At 42.3% G+C, this 19,067-nt stretch overlaps 1 protein-coding gene across 1 annotated transcript in view; it reads right to left on the bottom strand.

Moving 5' to 3' along the window:
* Window positions 1-19,067, bottom strand: part of LOC115113082 (AF4/FMR2 family member 3-like) — a 68,686-nt gene that overhangs the window by 43,033 nt on the left and 6,586 nt on the right.

The following is a 19,067-nucleotide window of genomic DNA, read 5'->3' as shown; positions in this document are numbered from 1 at the left end:
AGATAGAGATATGTCAGAACAGCAGAGAGATGGACATGTAGATAGAGATGTGTCAGAACAGCAGAGAGATGAACATGAGATGGACATGTAGATAGAGATGTGTCAGAACAGCAGAGAGATGGACATGTAGATAGAGATGTGTCAGAACAGCAGAGAGATGGACATGTAGATAGCAGAGAGATGGACATGTAGATAGAGATATGTCAGAACAGCAGAGAGATGGACATGTAGATAGAGATGTGTCAGAACAGCAGAGAGATGGACATGTAGATAGAGATGTGTCAGAACAGCAGAGAGATGAACATGTAGATAGAGATGTGTCAGAACAGCAGAGAGATGAACATGAGATGGACATGTAGATAGAGATGTGTCAGAACAGCAGAGAGATGGACATGTAGATAGAGATATGTCAGAACAGCAGAGAGATGGACATGTAGATAGAGATGTCAGAGCAGCAGAGAGATGGACATGTAGATAGAGATATGTCAGAACAGCAGAGAGATGGACATGTAGATAGAGATATGTCAGAACAGCAGAGAGATGGACATGTAGATAGAGATATGTCAGAACAGCAGAGATGGACATGTAGATAGAGACGTGTCAGAACAGCAGAGAGATGGACATGTAGATAGAGATGTGTCAGAACAGCAGAGAGATGGACATGTAGATAGAGATGTGTCAGAACAGCAGAGTGATGAACATAGATAGAGATGTGTCAGAACAGCAGAGTGATGAACATAGATAGAGATGTGTCAGAACAGCAGAGTGATGAACATAGATAGAGATGTGTCAGTACAGCAGAGATGGACATGTAGATAGAGACGTGTCAGAACAGCAGAGAGATGGACATGTAGATAGAGATATGTCAGAACAGCAGAGAGATGGACATGTAGATAGAGATGTCAGAGCAGCAGAGAGATGGACATGTAGATAGAGATATGTCAGAACAGCAGAGAGATGGACATGTAGATAGAGATATGTCAGAACAGCAGAGAGATGGACATGTAGATAGAGATATGTCAGAACAGCAGAGATGGACATGTAGATAGAGACGTGTCAGAACAGCAGAGAGATGGACATGTAGATAGAGATGTGTCAGAACAGCAGAGAGATGGACATGTAGATAGAGATGTGTCAGAACAGCAGAGTGATGAACATAGATAGAGATGTGTCAGAACAGCAGAGTGATGAACATAGATAGAGATGTGTCAGAACAGCAGAGTGATGAACATAGATAGAGATGTGTCAGTACAGCAGAGATGGACATGTAGATAGAGACGTGTCAGAACAGCAGAGAGATGGACATGTAGATAGAGATGTGTCAGAACAGCAGAGAGATGGACATGTAGATAGAGATGTGTCAGAACAGCAGAGTGATGAACATAGATAGAGATGTGTCAGAACAGCAGAGAGATGGACATGTAGATAGACATGTGTCAGAACAGCAGAGAGATGGACATGTAGATAGAGATGTGTCAGAACAGCAGAGAGATGGACATGTAGATAGAGATGTGTCAGAACAGCAGAGTGATGAACATAGATAGAGATGTGTCAGAACAGCAGAGATGGACATGTAGATAGAGACGTGTCAGAACAGCAGAGAGATGGACATGTAGATAGAGATGTGTCAGAACAGCAGAGAGATGGACATGTAGATAGAGATGTGTCAGAACAGCAGAATGATGAACATAGATAGAGATGTGTCAGAACAGCAGAGAGATGGACATGTAGATAGACATGTGTCAGAACAGCAGAGAGATGGACATGTAGATAGAGATGTGTCAGAACAGCAGAGAGATGGACATGTAGATAGAGATGTGTCAGAACAGCAGAGAGATGGACATGTAGATAGAGATATGTCAGAACAGCAGAGAGATGGACATGTAGATAGAGATATGTCAGAACAGCAGAGAGATGGACATGCAGATAGAGATATGTCAGAACAGCAGAGAGATGGACATGTAGATAGAGATATGTCAGAACAGCAGAGAGATGGACATGTAGATAGAGATATGTCAGAACAGCAGAGAGATGGACATGTAGATAGAGATATGTCAGAACAGCAGAGAGATGGACATGTAGATAGAGATGTGTCAGAACAGCAGAGCGATGAACATGAGATGGACATGTAGATAGAGATGTGTCAGAACAGCAGAGAGATGGACATGTAGATAGAGATGTGTCAGAACAGCAGAGAGATGGACATGTAGATAGCAGAGAGATGGACATGTAGATAGAGATATGTCAGAACAGCAGAGAGATGGACATGTAGATAGAGATATGTCAGAACAGCAGAGAGATGGACATGTAGATAGAGATGTGTCAGAACAGCAGAGAGATGGACATGTAGATAGAGATGTGTCAGAACAGCAGAGAGATGGACATGTAGATAGAGATGTGTCAGAACAGCAGAGAGATGAACATAGATAGAGATGTGTCAGAACAGCAGAGTGATGAACATAGATAGAGATGTGTCAGAACAGCAGAGTGATGAACATAGATAGAGATGTGTCAGAACAGCAGAGTGATGAACATAGATAGAGATGTGTCAGTACAGCAGAGTGATGAACATAGATAGAGATGTGTCAGAACAGCAGAGTGATGAACATAGATAGAGATGTGTCAGAACAGCAGAGTGATGAACATAGATAGAGATGTGTCAGAACAGCAGAGTGATGAACATAGATAGAGATGTGTCAGAACAGCAGAGAGATGAACATAGATAGAGATGTGTCAGAACAGCAGAGTGATGAACATAGATAGAGATGGGTCAGAACAGCAGAGAGATGAACATAGATAGAGATGTGTCAGAACAGCAGAGAGATGAACATAGATAGAGATGTGTCAGAACAGCAGAGAGATGGACATAGATAGAGATGTGTCAGAACAGCAGAGAGATGGACATGTAGATAGAGATGTGTCAGAACAGCAGAGAGATGGACATGTAGATAGAGATATGTCAGAACAGCAGAGAGATGGACATGTAGATAGAGATATGTCAGAACAGCAGAGAGATGGACATGCAGATAGAGATATGTCAGAACAGCAGAGAGATGGACATGTAGATAGAGATATGTCAGAACAGCAGAGAGATGGACATGTAGATAGAGATATGTCAGAACAGCAGAGAGATGGACATGTAGATAGAGATATGTCAGAACAGCAGAGAGATGGACATGTAGATAGAGATGTGTCAGAACAGCAGAGCGATGAACATGAGATGGACATGTAGATAGAGATGTGTCAGAACAGCAGAGTGATGAACATAGATAGAGATGTGTCAGAACAGCAGAGTGATGAACATAGATAGAGATGTGTCAGAACAGCAGAGTGATGAACATAGATAGAGATGTGTCAGAACAGCAGAGAGATGGACATGTAGATAGACATGTGTCAGAACAGCAGAGAGATGGACATGTAGATAGCAGAGAGATGGACATGTAGATAGAGATGTGTCAGAACAGCAGAGAGATGGACATGTAGATAGCAGAGAGATGGACATGTAGATAGAGATGTGTCAGAACAGCAGAGAGATGGACATGTAGATAGAGATGTGTCAGAACAGCAGAGAGATGGACATGCAGATAGAGATATGTCAGAACAGCAGAGAGATGGACATGTAGATAGAGATATGTCAGAACAGCAGAGAGATGGACATGTAGATAGAGATATGTCAGAACAGCAGAGAGATGGACATGTAGATAGAGATGTGTCAGAACAGCAGAGAGATGAACATGAGATGGACATGTAGATAGAGATGTGTCAGAACAGCAGAGAGATGGACATGTAGATAGAGATGTGTCAGAACAGCAGAGAGATGGACATGTAGATAGAGATGTGTCAGAACAGCAGAAAGATGGACATGTAGATAGAGATGTGTCAGAACAGCAGAGAGATGGACATGTAGATAGCAGAGAGATGGACATGTAGATAGAGATGTGTCAGAACAGCAGAGAGATGGACATGTAGATAGAGATGTGTCAGAACTGCAGAGAGATGAACATAGATAGAGATGTGTCAGAACAGCAGAGTGATGAACATAGATAGAGATGTGTCAGAACAGCAGAGTGATGAACATAGATAGAGATGTGTCAGAACAGCAGAGAGATGGACATGTAGATAGACATGTGTCAGAACAGCAGAGAGATGAACATGTAGATAGAGATATGTCAGAACAGCAGAGAGATGGACATGTAGATAGAGATGTGTCAAAACAGCAGAGAGATGGACATGTAGATAGCAGAGAGATGGACATGTAGATAGAGATGTCAGAACAGCAGAGAGATTAACATGTAGATAGAGATGTGTCAAAACAGCAGAGAGATGGACATGTAGATAGACATGTGTCAGAACAGCAGAGAGATGGCCATGTAGATAGCAGAGAGATGGACATGTAGATAGAGATGTGTCAGAACAGCAGAGAGATGGACATGTAGATAGAGATGTGTCAGAACAGCAGAGAGATGGACATGTAGATAGAGATGTGTCAGAACAGCAGAGAGATGAACATGTAGATAGAGATGTGTCAGAACAGCAGAGAGATGAACATGAGATGGACATGTAGATAGAGATGTGTCAGAACAGCAGAGAGATGGACATGTAGATAGAGATATGTCAGAACAGCAGAGAGATGGACATGTAGATAGAGATATGTCAGAACAGCAGAGAGATGGACATGCAGATAGAGATATGTCAGAACAGCAGAGAGATGGACATGTAGATAGAGATATGTCAGAACAGCAGAGAGATGGACATGTAGATAGAGATATGTCAGAACAGCAGAGAGATGGACATGTAGATAGAGATGTGTCAGAACAGCAGAGAGATGAACATGAGATGGACATGTAGATAGAGATGTGTCAGAACAGCAGAGAGATGGACATGTAGATAGAGATGTGTCAGAACAGCAGAGAGATGGACATGTAGATAGCAGAGAGATGGACATGTAGATAGAGATATGTAAGAACAGCAGAGAGATGGAAATGTAGATAGAGATATGTCAGAACAGCAGAGAGATGGACATGTAGATAGAGATATGTCAGAACAGCAGAGAGATGGACATGTAGATAGAGATATGTCAGAACAGCAGAGAGATGGACATGTAGATAGAGATATGTCAGAACAGCAGAGAGATGGACATGTAGATAGAGATATGTCAGAACAGCAGAGAGATTAACATGTAGATAGAGATGTGTCAGAACAGCAGAGAGATGGACATGTAGATAGAGATGTCAGAACAGCAGAGAGATTAACATGTAGAAGGAGATGTCAGAACAGCAGAGAGATGGACATGTAGATAGAGATATGTCAGAACAGCAGAGAGATGGACATGTAGATAGAGATGTGTCAGAACAGCAGAGAGATGGACATGTAGATAGAGATATGTCAGAACAGCAGAGAGATGGACATGTAGATAGAGATATGTCAGAACAGCAGAGAGATGGACATGTAGATAGAGATATGTCAGAACAGCAGAGAGATGGACATGTAGATAGAGATGTGTCAGAACAGCAGAGAGATGAACATGAGATGGACATGTAGATAGAGATGTGTCAGAACAGCAGAGAGATGGACATGTAGATAGAGATGTGTCAGAACAGCAGAGAGATGGACATGTAGATAGCAGAGAGATGGACATGTAGATAGAGATATGTCAGAACAGCAGAGAGATGGACATGTAGATAGAGATGTGTCAGAACAGCAGAGAGATGGACATGTAGATAGAGATGTGTCAGAACAGCAGAGAGATGAACATGTAGATAGAGATGTGTCAGAACAGCAGAGAGATGAACATGAGATGGACATGTAGATAGAGATGTGTCAGAACAGCAGAGAGATGGACATGTAGATAGAGATATGTCAGAACAGCAGAGAGATGGACATGTAGATAGAGATGTCAGAGCAGCAGAGAGATGGACATGTAGATAGAGATATGTCAGAACAGCAGAGAGATGGACATGTAGATAGAGATATGTCAGAACAGCAGAGAGATGGACATGTAGATAGAGATATGTCAGAACAGCAGAGATGGACATGTAGATAGAGACGTGTCAGAACAGCAGAGAGATGGACATGTAGATAGAGATGTGTCAGAACAGCAGAGAGATGGACATGTAGATAGAGATGTGTCAGAACAGCAGAGTGATGAACATAGATAGAGATGTGTCAGAACAGCAGAGTGATGAACATAGATAGAGATGTGTCAGAACAGCAGAGTGATGAACATAGATAGAGATGTGTCAGTACAGCAGAGATGGACATGTAGATAGAGACGTGTCAGAACAGCAGAGAGATGGACATGTAGATAGAGATATGTCAGAACAGCAGAGAGATGGACATGTAGATAGAGATGTCAGAGCAGCAGAGAGATGGACATGTAGATAGAGATATGTCAGAACAGCAGAGAGATGGACATGTAGATAGAGATATGTCAGAACAGCAGAGAGATGGACATGTAGATAGAGATATGTCAGAACAGCAGAGATGGACATGTAGATAGAGACGTGTCAGAACAGCAGAGAGATGGACATGTAGATAGAGATGTGTCAGAACAGCAGAGAGATGGACATGTAGATAGAGATGTGTCAGAACAGCAGAGTGATGAACATAGATAGAGATGTGTCAGAACAGCAGAGTGATGAACATAGATAGAGATGTGTCAGAACAGCAGAGTGATGAACATAGATAGAGATGTGTCAGTACAGCAGAGATGGACATGTAGATAGAGATGTGTCAGAACAGCAGAGAGATGGACATGTAGATAGAGATGTGTCAGAACAGCAGAGAGATGGACATGTAGATAGAGATGTGTCAGAACAGCAGAGTGATGAACATAGATAGAGATGTGTCAGAACAGCAGAGAGATGGACATGTAGATAGACATGTGTCAGAACAGCAGAGAGATGGACATGTAGATAGAGATGTGTCAGAACAGCAGAGAGATGGACATGTAGATAGAGATGTGTCAGAACAGCAGAGTGATGAACATAGATAGAGATGTGTCAGTACAGCAGAGATGGACATGTAGATAGAGACGTGTCAGAACAGCAGAGAGATGGACATGTAGATAGAGATATGTCAGAACAGCAGAGAGATGGACATGTAGATAGAGATATGTCAGAACAGCAGAGAGATGGACATGTAGATAGAGATATGTCAGAACAGCAGAGAGATGGACATGTAGATAGAGATGTGTCAGAACAGCAGAATGATGAACATAGATAGAGATGTGTCAGAACAGCAGAGAGATGGACATGTAGATAGACATGTGTCAGAACAGCAGAGAGATGGACATGTAGATAGAGATGTGTCAGAACAGCAGAGAGATGGACATGTAGATAGAGATGTGTCAGAACAGCAGAGAGATGGACATGTAGATAGAGATATGTCAGAACAGCAGAGAGATGGACATGTAGATAGAGATATGTCAGAACAGCAGAGAGATGGACATGCAGATAGAGATATGTCAGAACAGCAGAGAGATGGACATGTAGATAGAGATATGTCAGAACAGCAGAGAGATGGACATGTAGATAGAGATATGTCAGAACAGCAGAGAGATGGACATGTAGATAGAGATATGTCAGAACAGCAGAGAGATGGACATGTAGATAGAGATGTGTCAGAACAGCAGAGCGATGAACATGAGATGGACATGTAGATAGAGATGTGTCAGAACAGCAGAGAGATGGACATGTAGATAGAGATGTGTCAGAACAGCAGAGAGATGGACATGTAGATAGAGATGTGTCAGAACAGCAGAGAGATGGACATGTAGATAGAGATGTGTCAGAACAGCAGAGAGATGGACATGTAGATAGCAGAGAGATGGACATGTAGATAGAGATATGTCAGAACAGCAGAGAGATGGACATGTAGATAGAGATATGTCAGAACAGCAGAGAGATGGACATGTAGATAGAGATGTGTCAGAACAGCAGAGAGATGGACATGTAGATAGAGATGTGTCAGAACAGCAGAGAGATGGACATGTAGATAGAGATGTGTCAGAACAGCAGAGAGATGAACATAGATAGAGATGTGTCAGAACAGCAGAGTGATGAACATAGATAGAGATGTGTCAGAACAGCAGAGTGATGAACATAGATAGAGATGTGTCAGAACAGCAGAGTGATGAACATAGATAGAGATGTGTCAGTACAGCAGAGTGATGAACATAGATAGAGATGTGTCAGAACAGCAGAGTGATGAACATAGATAGAGATGTGTCAGAACAGCAGAGTGATGAACATAGATAGAGATGTGTCAGAACAGCAGAGTGATGAACATAGATAGAGATGTGTCAGAACAGCAGAGAGATGAACATAGATAGAGATGTGTCAGAACAGCAGAGTGATGAACATAGATAGAGATGTGTCAGAACAGCAGAGAGATGAACATAGATAGAGATGTGTCAGAACAGCAGAGTGATGAACATAGATAGAGATGGGTCAGAACAGCAGAGAGATGAACATAGATAGAGATGTGTCAGAACAGCAGAGAGATGAACATAGATAGAGATGTGTCAGAACAGCAGAGAGATGGACATAGATAGAGATGTGTCAGAACAGCAGAGAGATGGACATGTAGATAGAGATGTGTCAGAACAGCAGAGAGATGGACATGTAGATAGAGATATGTCAGAACAGCAGAGAGATGGACATGTAGATAGAGATATGTCAGAACAGCAGAGAGATGGACATGCAGATAGAGATATGTCAGAACAGCAGAGAGATGGACATGTAGATAGAGATATGTCAGAACAGCAGAGAGATGGACATGTAGATAGAGATATGTCAGAACAGCAGAGAGATGGACATGTAGATAGAGATGTGTCAGAACAGCAGAGCGATGAACATGAGATGGACATGTAGATAGAGATGTGTCAGAACAGCAGAGAGATGGACATGTAGATAGAGATGTGTCAGAACAGCAGAGAGATGGACATGTAGATAGAGATGTGTCAGAACAGCAGAGAGATGGACATGTAGATAGAGATGTGTCAGAACAGCAGAGAGATGGACATGTAGATAGCAGAGAGATGGACATGTAGATAGAGATATGTCAGAACAGCAGAGAGATGGACATGTAGATAGAGATATGTCAGAACAGCAGAGAGATGGACATGTAGATAGAGATGTGTCAGAACAGCAGAGAGATGGACATGTAGATAGAGATGTGTCAGAACAGCAGAGAGATGGACATGTAGATAGAGATGTGTCAGAACAGCAGAGAGATGAACATAGATAGAGATGTGTCAGAACAGCAGAGTGATGAACATAGATAGAGATGTGTCAGAACATCAGAGTGATGAACATAGATAGAGATGTGTCAGAACAGCAGAGTGATGAACATAGATAGAGATGTGTCAGTACAGCAGAGTGATGAACATAGATAGAGATGTGTCAGAACAGCAGAGTGATGAACATAGATAGAGATGTGTCAGAACAGCAGAGTGATGAACATAGATAGAGATGTGTCAGAACAGCAGAGTGATGAACATAGATAGAGATGTGTCAGAACAGCAGAGAGATGAACATAGATAGAGATGTGTCAGAACAGCAGAGTGATGAACATAGATAGAGATGTGTCAGAACAGCAGAGAGATGAACATAGATAGAGATGTGTCAGAACAGCAGAGTGATGAACATAGATAGAGATGTGTCAGAACAGCAGAGAGATGAACATAGATAGAGATGTGTCAGAACAGCAGAGTGATGAACATAGATAGAGATGTGTCAGAACAGCAGAGAGATGAACATAGATAGAGATGTGTCAGAACAGCAGAGTGATGAACATAGATAGAGATGGGTCAGAACAGCAGAGAGATGAACATAGATAGAGATGTGTCAGAACAGCAGAGAGATGAACATAGATAGAGATGTGTCAGAACAGCAGAGAGATGGACATAGATAGAGATGTGTCAGAACAGCAGAGAGATGAACATAGATAGAGATGTGTCAGAACAGCAGAGAGATGAACATAGATAGAGATGTGTCAGAACAGCAGAGAGATGGACATAGATAGAGATGTGTCAGAACAGCAGAGTGATGAACATAGATAGAGATGTGTCAGAACAGCAGAGAGATGGACATGTAGATAGACATGTGTCAGAACAGCAGAGAGATGGCCATGTAGATAGCAGAGAGATGGACATGTAGATAGAGATGTGTCAGAACAGCAGAGAGATGGACATGTAGATAGCAGAGAGATGGACATGTAGATAGAGATGTGTCAGAACAGCAGAGAGATGGACATGTAGATAGAGATGTGTCAGAACAGCAGAGAGATGGACATGTAGATAGAGATGTGTCAGAACAGCAGAGAGATGAACATGTAGATAGAGATGTGTCAGAACAGCAGAGAGATGAACATGAGATGGACATGTAGATAGAGATGTGTCAGAACAGCAGAGAGATGGACATGTAGATAGAGATATGTCAGAACAGCAGAGAGATGGACATGTAGATAGAGATATGTCAGAACAGCAGAGAGATGGACATGCAGATAGAGATATGTCAGAACAGCAGAGAGATGGACATGTAGATAGAGATATGTCAGAACAGCAGAGAGATGGACATGTAGATAGAGATATGTCAGAACAGCAGAGAGATGGACATGTAGATAGAGATATGTCAGAACAGCAGAGAGATGGACATGTAGATAGAGATGTGTCAGAACAGCAGAGAGATGAACATGAGATGGACATGTAGATAGAGATGTGTCAGAACAGCAGAGAGATGGACATGTAGATAGAGATGTGTCAGAACAGCAGAGAGATGGACATGTAGATAGAGATGTGTCAGAACAGCAGAGAGATGGACATGTAGATAGAGATGTGTCAGAACAGCAGAGAGATGAACATAGATAGAGATGTGTCAGAACAGCAGAGTGATGAACATAGATAGAGATGTGTCAGAACAGCAGAGTGATGAACATAGATAGAGATGTGTCAGAACAGCAGAGAGATGGACATGTAGATAGACATGTGTCAGAACAGCAGAGATATGAACATGTAGATAGAGATATGTCAGAACAGCAGAGAGATGGACATGTAGATAGAGATGTGTCAAAACAGCAGAGAGATGGACATGTAGATAGCAGAGAGATGGACATGTAGATAGAGATGTCAGAACAGCAGAGAGATTAACATGTAGATAGAGATGTGTCAAAACAGCAGAGAGATGGACATGTAGATAGAGATGTCAGAACAGCAGAGAGATGGACATGTAGATAGAGATGTCAGAACAGCAGAGAGATTAACATGTAGATAGAGATGTGTCAGAACAGCAGAGAGATTGACATGTAGATAGAGATATGTCAGAACAGCAGAGAGATGGACATGTAGATAGAGATGTGTCAGAACAGCAGAGAGATGGACATGTAGATAGAGATATGTCAGAACAGCAGAGAGATGGACATGTAGATAGAGATATGTCAGAACAGCAGAGAGATGGACATGTAGATAGAGATATGTCAGAACAGCAGAGAGATGGACATGTAGATAGAGATGTGTCAGAACAGCAGAGAGATGAACATGAGATGGACATGTAGATAGAGATGTGTCAGAACAGCAGAGAGATGGACATGTAGATAGAGATGTGTCAGAACAGCAGAGAGATGGACATGTAGATAGCAGAGAGATGGACATGTAGATAGAGATATGTCAGAACAGCAGAGAGATGGACATGTAGATAGAGATGTGTCAGAACAGCAGAGAGATGGACATGTAGATAGAGATGTGTCAGAACAGCAGAGAGATGAACATGTAGATAGAGATGTGTCAGAACAGCAGAGAGATGAACATGAGATGCACATGTAGATAGAGATGTGTCAGAACAGCAGAGAGATGGACATGTAGATAGAGATATGTCAGAACAGCAGAGAGATGGACATGTAGATAGAGATGTCAGAGCAGCAGAGAGATGGACATGTAGATAGAGATATGTCAGAACAGCAGAGAGATGGACATGTAGATAGAGATATGTCAGAACAGCAGAGAGATGGACATAGATAGAGATGTGTCAGAACAGCAGAGAGATGAACATAGATAGAGATGTGTCAGAACAGCAGAGAGATGAACATAGATAGAGATGTGTCAGAACAGCAGAGAGATGGACATAGATAGAGATGTGTCAGAACAGCAGAGTGATGAACATAGATAGAGATGTGTCAGAACAGCAGAGAGATGGACATGTAGATAGACATGTGTCAGAACAGCAGAGAGATGGCCATGTAGATAGCAGAGAGATGGACATGTAGATAGCAGAGAGATGGACATGTAGATAGAGATATGTCAGAACAGCAGAGAGATGGACATGTAGATAGAGATATGTCAGAACAGCAGAGAGATGGACATGTAGATAGAGATGTGTCAGAACAGCAGAGAGATGGACATGTAGATAGAGATGTGTCAGAACAGCAGAGAGATGGACATGTAGATAGAGATGTGTCAGAACAGCAGAGAGATGGACATGTAGATAGAGATGTGTCAGAACAGCAGAGAGATGAACATAGATAGAGATGTGTCAGAACAGCAGAGTGATGAACATAGATAGAGATGTGTCAGAACAGCAGAGTGATGAACATAGATAGAGATGTGTCAGAACAGCAGAGAGATGGACATGTAGATAGACATGTGTCAGAACAGCAGAGAGATGGACATGTAGATAGAGATGTGTCAGAACAGCAGAGAGATGGACATGTAGATAGAGATGTGTCAGAACAGCAGAGTGATGAACATAGATAGAGATGTGTCAGTACAGCAGAGATGGACATGTAGATAGAGACGTGTCAGAACAGCAGAGAGATGGACATGTAGATAGAGATGTGTCAGAACAGCAGAGAGATGGACATGTAGATAGAGATGTGTCAGAACAGCAGAGTGATGAACATAGATAGAGATGTGTCAGAACAGCAGAGAGATGGACATGTAGATAGACATGTGTCAGAACAGCAGAGAGATGGACATGTAGATAGAGATGTGTCAGAACAGCAGAGAGATGGACATGTAGATAGAGATGTGTCAGAACAGCAGAGAGATGGACATGTAGATAGAGATATGTCAGAACAGCAGAGAGATGGACATGTAGATAGAGATGTGTCAGAACAGCAGAGAGATGGACATGTAGATAGAGATGTGTCAGAACAGCAGAGAGATGGACATGTAGATAGAGATGTGTCAGAACAGCAGAGAGATGGACATGTAGATAGAGATGTGTCAGAACAGCAGAGAGATGGACATAGATAGAGATGTGTCAGAATAGCAGAGTGATGAACATAGATAGAGATGTGTCAGAACAGCAGAGAGATGGACATGTAGATAGACATGTGTCAGAACAGCAGAGATATGAACATGTAGATAGAGATATGTCAGAACAGCAGAGAGATGGACATGTAGATAGAGATGTGTCAAAACAGCAGAGAGATGGACATGTAGATAGCAGAGAGATGGACATGTAGATAGAGATGTCAGAACAGCAGAGAGATTAACATGTAGATAGAGATGTGTCAAAACAGCAGAGAGATGGACATGTAGATAGAGATGTGTCAGAACAGCAGAGTGATGAACATAGATAGAGATGTGTCAGTACAGCAGAGATGGACATGTAGATAGAGACGTGTCAGAACAGCAGAGAGATGGACATGTAGATAGAGATGTGTCAGAACAGCAGAGAGATGGACATGTAGATAGAGATGTGTCAGAACAGCAGAGTGATGAACATAGATAGAGATGTGTCAGAACAGCAGAGAGATGGACATGTAGATAGACATGTGTCAGAACAGCAGAGAGATGGACATGTAGATAGAGATGTGTCAGAACAGCAGAGAGATGGACATGTAGATAGAGATGTGTCAGAACAGCAGAGAGATGGACATGTAGATAGAGATATGTCAGAACAGCAGAGAGATGGACATGTAGATAGAGATGTGTCAGAACAGCAGAGAGATGGACATGTAGATAGAGATGTGTCAGAACAGCAGAGAGATGGACATGTAGATAGAGATGTGTCAGAACAGCAGAGAGATGGACATGTAGATAGAGATGTGTCAGAACAGCAGAGAGATGAACATAGATAGACATGTGTCAGAATAGCAGAGTGATGAACATAGATAGAGATGTGTCAGAACAGCAGAGTGATGAACATAGATAGAGATGTGTCAGAACAGCAGAGAGATGGACATGTAGATAGACATGTGTCAGAACAGCAGAGATATGAACATGTAGATAGAGATATGTCAGAACAGCAGAGAGATGGACATGTAGATAGAGATGTGTCAAAACAGCAGAGAGATGGACATGTAGATAGAGATGTCAGAACAGCAGAGAGATTAACATGTAGATAGAGATGTGTCAGAACAGCAGAGAGATGGACATGTAGATAGAGATGTCAGAACAGCAGAGAGATTAACATGTAGATAGAGATGTGTCAAAACAGCAGAGAGATGGACATGTAGATAGAGATGTCAGAACAGCAGAGAGATTAACATGTAGATAGAGATGTGTCAGAACAGCAGAGAGATTGACATATAGATAGAGATATGTCAGAACAGCAGAGAGATGGACATGTAGATAGAGATGTGTCAGAACAGCAGAGAGATGGACATGTAGATAGAGATATGTCAGAACAGCAGAGAGATGGACATGTAGATAGAGATGTGTCAGAACAGCAGAGCGATGAACATGAGATGGACATGTAGATAGAGATGTGTCAGAACAGCAGAGAGATGGACATGTAGATAGAGATGTGTCAGAACAGCAGAGAGATGGACATGTAGATAGAGATGTGTCAGAACAGCAGAGAGATGGACATGTAGATAGCAGAGAGATGGACATGTAGATAGAGATATGTCAGAACAGCAGAGAGATGGACATGTAGATAGAGATATGTCAGAACAGCAGAGAGATGGACATGTAGATAGAGATGTGTCAGAACAGCAGAGAGATGGACATGTAGATAGAGATGTGTCAGAACAGCAGAGAGATGGACATGTAGATAGAGATGTGTCAGAACAGCAGAGAGATGAACATAGATAGAGATGTGTCAGAACAGCAGAGTGATGAACATAGATAGAGATGTGTAAGAACAGCAGAGTGATGAACATAGATAGAGATGTGTCAGAACAGCAGAGTGATGAACATAGATAGAGATGTGTCAGTACAGCAGAGTGATGAACATAGATAGAGATGTGTCAGAACAGCAGAGTGATGAACATAGATAGAGATGTGTCAGAACAGCAGAGTGATGAACATAGATAGAGATGTGTCAGAACAGCAGAGAGATGAACATAGATAGAGATGTGTCAGAACAGCAGAGTGATGAACATAGATAGAGATGTGTCAGAACAGCAGAGAGATGAACATAGATAGAGATGTGTCAGAACAGCAGAGTGATGAACATAGATAGAGATGGGTCAGAACAGCAGAGAGATGAACATAGATAGAGATGTGTCAGAACAGCAGAGAGATGAACATAGATAGAGATGTGTCAGAACAGCAGAGAGATGGACATAGATAGAGATGTGTCAGAACAGCAGAGAGATGAACATAGATAGAGATGTGTCAGAACAGCAGAGAGATGAACATAGATAGAGATGTGTCAGAACAGCAGAGAGATAGACATAGATAGAGATGTGTCAGAACAGCAGAGAGATGAACATAGATAGAGATGTGTCAGAACAGCAGAGAGATGGACATAGATAGAGATGTGTCAGAACAGCAGAGAGATGGACATAGATAGAGATTTGTCAGAACAGCAGAGTGATGAACATAGATAGAGATGTGTCAGAACAGCAGAGTGATGAACATAGATAGAGATGTGTCAGAACAGCAGAGTGATGAACATAGATAGAGATGTGTCAGAACAGCAGAGAGATGAACATAGATAGAGATGTGTCAGAACAGCAGAGTGATGAACATAGATAGAGATGTGTCAGAACAGCAGAGAGATGAACATAGATAGAGATGTGTCAGAACAGCAGAGTGATGAACATAGATAGAGATGGGTCAGAACAGCAGAGAGATGAACATAGATAGAGATGTGTCAGAACAGCAGAGAGATGAACATAGATAGAGATGTGTCAGAACAGCAGAGAGATGGACATAGATAGAGATGTGTCAGAACAGCAGAGTGATGAACATAGATAGAGATGTGTCAGAACAGCAGAGTGATGAACATAGATAGAGATGTGTCAGAACAGCAGAGTGATGAACATAGATAGAGATGTGTCAGAACAGCAGAGAGATGAACATAGATAGAGATGTGTCAGAACAGCAGAGTGATGAACATAGATAGAGATGTGTCAGAACAGCAGAGAGATGAACATAGATAGAGATGTGTCAGAACAGCAGAGTGATGAACATAGATAGAGATGGGTCAGAACAGCAGAGAGATGAACATAGATAGAGATGTGTCAGAACAGCAGAGAGATGAACATAGATAGAGATGTGTCAGAACAGCAGAGAGATGGACATAGATAGAGATGTGTCAGAACAGCAGAGAGATGAACATAGATAGAGATGTGTCAGAACAGCAGAGAGATGAACATAGATAGAGATGTGTCAGAACAGCAGAGAGATGGACATAGATAGAGATGTGTCAGAACAGCAGAGAGATGAACATAGATAGAGATGTGTCAGAACAGCAGAGAGATGGACATAGATAGAGATGTGTCAGAACAGCAGAGAGATGGACATAGATAGAGATGTGTCAGAACAGCAGAGTGATGAACATAGATAGAGATGTGTCAGAACAGCAGAGTGATGAACATAGATAGAGATGTGTCAGAACAGCAGAGTGATGAACATAGATAGAGATGTGTCAGAACAGCAGAGAGATGAACATAGATAGAGATGTGTCAGAACAGCAGAGTGATGAACATAGATAGAGATGTGTCAGAACAGCAGAGAGATGAACATAGATAGAGATGTGTCAGAACAGCAGAGTGATGAACATAGATAGAGATGGGTCAGAACAGCAGAGAGATGAACATAGATAGAGATGTGTCAGAACAGCAGAGAGATGAACATAGATAGAGATGTGTCAGAACAGCAGAGAGATGGACATAGATAGAGATGTGTCAGAACAGCAGAGAGATGAACATAGATAGAGATGTGTCAGAACAGCAGAGAGATGAACATAGATAGAGATGTGTCAGAACAGCAGAGAGATGGACATAGATAGAGATGTGTCAGAACAGCAGAGAGATGAACATAGATAGAGATGTGTCAGAACAGCAGAGAGATGGACATAGATAGAGATGTGTCAGAACAGCAGAGAGATGGACATAGATAGAGATGTGTCAGAACAGCAGAGTGATGAACATAGATAGAGATGTGTCAGTACAGCAGAGTGATGAACATAGATAGAGATGTGTCAGAACAGCAGAGAAATGGAGCTTCATTCCGCTCTAAGAAGCATGTCTCCTTTCATTCATTCAGTCTAACACACACACACACACACACACACACACACACACACACACACACACACACACACACACAGACACACACACACACACACACACACACACACACACACACACACACACAATATGGTAAAGCTAAACTAAATAAAAGTAAAGCATTTCATTCCCCTCTCTTCTCCATAAACACTTTCCCCACAACCCCGGAGGGCAAGTGTTCCTTCTCTCTACTCCTCCTTTCACTTCATTATCTCGCCTCTCCTCCCTCTCAGTCACCAAGGACACCGATTCATCCCTCGTTCCTCATCCCTCCTCTCAAAACAACAAGCCTTCCCAGGAGAGGGAGCAGATAGATGGCAACACAGTGACTAGGGTCTGGTTTCAATAATGAACTATTTTCGCATAGAGGAACTATGTCACTGCCTACGTCAGGGGACTCTCCCAACAAATCACGAGGCAGACATGCCAGAACGTCGCGATTCAAAACCTTTGTAGTGATTTTAGTTAAGGTAGTTGATGCAAACCAACCATTTACGAAATGCAGTCATCAAAAATAACCTTTGTGATCTCCATCCTGCTAGCTACTATTTAGTATTTTATTCAAGCTGATAAAGTAGTGACGTAGGCAGTGACATAGTGCCTCTATGACAACAGAGTTTATCATTAAAACCAGACCCTAGTCACTGTGTTGCTCTCTCTCTCCTCTCTCTCTCCTTCCTCTCTCTCTCTGATCTCCTACCACTCCCTATTTCTCTCTTTCCTGTGTTTGTCTTCTGGCTAGGAACAGGTAGAATGGGAACCGCACAGTGAGACTTACTTTCAGAAAGCAGGCTACAATCAGACAGGCTACAGTCAGGCATTGCTCTGTTACAGTCAGACAGGCAACAGTCAGACATTGCTCTGTTACAGTCAGACAGGCTACAGTCAGGCATTGCTCTGTTACAGTCAGACAAGCTACAGTCAGACATTGCTCTGTTACAGTCAGACAGGCTACAGTCAGACATTGCTCTGTTACAGTCAGACAGGCTACAGTCAGGCATTGCTCTGTTACAGTCAGACAGGCTACAGTCAGACATTGCTCTGTTACAGTCAGACAGGCTACAGTCAGGCATTGCTCTGTTACAGTCAGACAGGCTACAGTCAGGCATTGCTCTGTTACAGTCAAGACAAGCTACAGTCAGACATTGCTCTGTTACAATCAGACAGGCTACAGTCAGGCATTGCTCTGTTACAGTCAGACAGGCTACAGTCAGACATTGCTCTGTTACAGTCAGACAGGCTACAGTCAGGCATTGCTCTGTTACAGTCAGACAGGCTACAGTCAGACATTGCTCTGTTACAGTCAGACAGGCTACAGTCAGGCATTGCTCTGTTACAATCAGACAGGCTACAGTCAGGTATTGCTCTGTTACAGTCAGACAGGCTACAGTCAGACATTGCTCTGTTACAGTCAGACAGGCAACAGTCAGACAGGCTACAGTCAGACATTGCTCTGTTACAGTCAGACAGGCAACAGTCAGACATTTCTCTGTTACAGTCAGACAGGCTACAGTCAGACATTGCTATGTTACAGTCAGACAGGCAACAGTCAGACAGGCAACAGTCAGACAATACTCTGTTACAGTCAGACAGGCTACAGTCAG

Source organism: Oncorhynchus nerka, linkage group LG3 (assembly GCF_034236695.1).
Source record: "Oncorhynchus nerka isolate Pitt River linkage group LG3, Oner_Uvic_2.0, whole genome shotgun sequence".
NCBI lineage: Eukaryota > Metazoa > Chordata > Actinopteri > Salmoniformes > Salmonidae > Oncorhynchus > Oncorhynchus nerka.
This window is presented reverse-complemented; position numbering and strand designations above follow the sequence as displayed.